General features: G+C 53.0%; 1 long non-coding RNA gene across 1 annotated transcript in view; it reads right to left on the bottom strand.

The window, feature by feature from the left end:
• The window catches only part of LOC105001764, a 10,204-nt gene extending 6,612 nt beyond the window's left edge, over positions 1-3,592 (bottom strand). The window contains exon 1 of the long non-coding RNA XR_826896.1: positions 3,043-3,592. This is a non-coding gene — a long non-coding RNA (uncharacterized LOC105001764). The remainder of the gene's footprint in view (positions 1-3,042) is intronic.
• Between the last annotated feature and the right edge of the window lie 13 nt (positions 3,593-3,605).

Raw genomic sequence — 3,605 nt, 5'->3', positions numbered from 1 at the left:
AGTTGGCTTAAAGCTCAACATTCAGAAAACGAAGATCATGGCATCGGTCCCACCACTTCATGGGAAGTAGATGGGGAAACAGTGTCAGACTTTATTTTTTTGGGCTCCAAAATCACTGCAGATGGTGACTGCAGCCATGAAATTAAAAGACGCTTACTCCTTGGAAGGAAAGTTATGACCAACCTAGATAGCATATTCAAAAGCAGAGACATTACTTTGCCAACAAAGGTCTGTCTAGTCAACTATGGTTTTTCCAGTGGTCATGTACGGATGTGAGAGTTGGACAGTGAAGAAAGCTGAGCACCGAAGAATTGATGCTTTTGAACTGTGGTGTTGGAGAAGACTCTTGAGAGTCCCTTGGACTGCAAGGAGATCCAACCAGTCCATTCTAAAGAGATCAGTCCTGGGTGTTCACTGGAAGGACTGATGCTGAAACTGAAATTCCAATACTTTGGCCAGCTCATGCAAAGAGTTGACTCACTGGAAAAGACTCTGATCCAGCTGGGAGGGATTGGGGGCAGGAGGAGAAGGGGATGACAGAGGATGAGATGGCTGGATGGCATCACCGACTCTATGGATATGGGTTTGAGTGAACTCTGGGAGTTGGTGATGGACAGGGAGGCCTGGAGTGCTGCAATTCATGGGGTCGCAAAGAGTAGGACAGGACTGAGCGACTGAGCTGAGCTGAATCCTCTAGATAGTCTTGGGTGCCTGCTCAGTCGCTTCAGTCAAGTCTGACTCTTTGCAACCCTGTGGACTGTACTGTACCAGGTTCCTCTGTCCATAGGATTCTCCAGGCAAGAATACTGGCGTGGGTTTCCATGCCCTCCTCCAGGAATAGTCTTGCATTATACCTCAATTCTCTCAGCTTTATCACTGGCAATAATTCCAATGGAATCATTCACTCTAAATAAAAATATTGAAATGTATGTAGTGCTTTTATTGTTTTAAAGCAATTCCACATAAATCCTCTAGTATTGATTAAATGACAGGAAGAAAGAATGTTAAGGATAAGAATTTTGCAGTTTAGTAATAACTAGCCCAGTTTACTCAGAGAAGGCAATGGCACCCCACTCCAGTACTCTTGCCTGGAAAATCCCATGGATGGAGGAGCCTGGTAGGCTGTAATCCATGGGGTCGCTAAGAGTCGGACATGACTGAGAGACCTCCCTTTCACTTTTCACTTTCATGCATTGGAGAAGGAAATGGCAACCCACTCCAGTGTTCTTGCCTGGAGAATCCCAGGGACGGGGGAGCCTGGTGGGCTTCCGTCTATGGGGTCGCACAGAGTTGGACAGGACTGAAGCGACTTAGCAGCAGCAGTAGCTGCCCAGTTTACAAATCAGCAGAGACAGCAGCAGAGCTGACATCTCCAGACCAATCACACCAAACTCTCAATGGAGATATTGTTCATAATTCTACATTTCATGAAGTTATGGGATGCTCTGAAAGTAAGTTAAGTCAAGTTACTGCCGAAGGCTTCAAAAAATCCTTAGCGTTATAAAACTTCTTCAGTAGTCACTTTGTACAAACTGGAAGAACTAAAACCGCCCAATTTGTCTGGAGTCAATGTAATATCATTAAAAGTCACTTCTACGCTGCATATATTTATTAATTGTACAAGTATGTTTGTTTCCCCCAAAGTTTGAATTCTTTTATCACGAAGGTCAAAATGCTGACTACAACAGTACTTCTCGAGTATAGCTCTTCCTTTTACAAGTAAACAATGTTGAGAACACCACACAGAAACCAGTACAGACTTTTTTCATTAAGCCCTTCTAGAGTTGATTTCTACATGCCAGTGAATGGGTCTCCTAAACATCATTGCTCAACCCCTATCATTAACTCGGTTAAAACCCAGATATTTTAACACCGCATGAGGAATCACTTGTGCATCAGAAAAACTCATTTTAATTACTTTAGCGCTAAAACTGAAAAGCATTATAACTGCATATTTCAGCTACTGTAGAGTCTGGGTTCCCCTAAACTTCTACCAAAATAAGGCGCTGGAGCTACAGATTTCCGAGTTATTTTTGTAGTCGTGGCGTGAAGCTGAGCCAAGGTGCAGGTGTGGAGCACCAGGCAGCCCGGGTCCCCATGGCTACTGTCACAGCAACGCGTTGGGGCTCTTGGGGCAGGCCTGAGTCCGAGGCGGGAAGTAAGGGCCCGCCCGCGCCTCAAGGGAGGCCCTGGGACAGACTCCCCAGAGTTGAAGAAAACGCCTTCAGTTGAAGGAAACCGGCTGGGAAAGCTGGCGGGAGCAAATTAGCTGCTAGTTCCAGCTCCTTCGCAGTGGCTAGGGCAGATTTCCCGGCGACGCCAGGCCGCGTCTGTTCTCTCTTCATCCTGCTTTGCCATTTTTTATCACGCTGCCTCGCAGACTTCTCTTTCCTGGTGCCCACTCAGCTTTAATTTAAGATGTCTTCACAGACGTGACAGATACCGAAGGTGAAGCCCCTAAATAGTCCCGCCACAACTCACGCCTTCTCCCACGTTTCCTCTCAGGCCCGCCCCCGGAGTGAGCGGCGGGCGGACCGGGGGGAGGCGAGCTCCCGCCGCGGCCTCGCCTCGCCCCGCCCCCGGGCGCGCGCCCCCACTCGCATAAGGCCCGGAAAGCACGCCGCCCCGCCTACTCGGCCTCCACCCCCGGCGCGCCGTGCGGAGGGCAGGGGCTTGCAATAGGCTTCTGCGGCTCCTTTATTTTTTCCCCCTAAGATGACTGTTAGCACAACGGCAAAAAACAGGTCCCAGTAAAAGGCAACAATCAGGAAAGAGTAACTGTTACTAAAAGTATTAAATAATTTCACTACAGGAGCTTGCGAGTTTACCCAGCCTCCAAAAGCTCGAGCTCCGCCCCGTGGAGCAACCCTCCCCCCACCCCAAAGCTGCCCCCGGGAGCCCACGCAGACGCTCTCTCGGCGGCGCGCTAGCTCCGCCCCGCCAGCCCCGCCCCCCTGCCCCCTCGCTCTCCCTCTGGAGAGTCAGCGCGCACGAACTGGGGCGTGAGGCGTCAGGGACGCGCGGGCACCTCATCCTTCCCACCTTCCTACACTGTTGCTACTTTTCGGTGTGAGTCATTCCAGCTTCCCCTTCCGTGAGTTCCTCCTTTTCTTTTCTCAGAGACCTCGTTCGTCCCGCAGGCGGCCACCTCCGCCGCAGCTCTCGCGCCCCCAGCGAGTAGTGCGCGTGCGCGCACGGCGGACGCGGGCGCGCGGCCGTCGAGTCCCTGCGCTCCCTCCCTCCTCCCGTTGCTGTATAACTTGACTGGCTTGGAGGAGGCGCCGCCGGAGTCGGAGGGCGGGGAGCTCGGAGGAGGGAGCTCGAGAGTTGTGGAGACTAGTGACTGGGAGAAGTCGCAGCCTGCTCGGCTCGGCTGGTTCCCGCTCTCCGTCTCTCTCTTACACACCTACTCCGCTTCCCGCCCCAGCCCGCGCGCCTTGCTCCTTCTCTCGCCCGGGGGCCCCTGCCAGTCGCTCTCCGGGTTTCGGCGCGGCGGGGGCGCCCCGGGGGTGCCCTCGCCCTCCGGGTGCTGGCGGACGGGCGGCGGGCGGGATGTGGCGCCTGGTGCCCCCGAAGCTGGGCCGCCTGTCCCGCTCGCCGCAGCC

Source organism: Bison bison, unplaced genomic scaffold (genome assembly GCF_000754665.1).
Source record: "Bison bison bison isolate TAMUID 2011002044 unplaced genomic scaffold, Bison_UMD1.0 scf7180017864384, whole genome shotgun sequence".
Lineage (NCBI taxonomy): Eukaryota > Metazoa > Chordata > Mammalia > Artiodactyla > Bovidae > Bison > Bison bison.
This window is presented reverse-complemented; position numbering and strand designations above follow the sequence as displayed.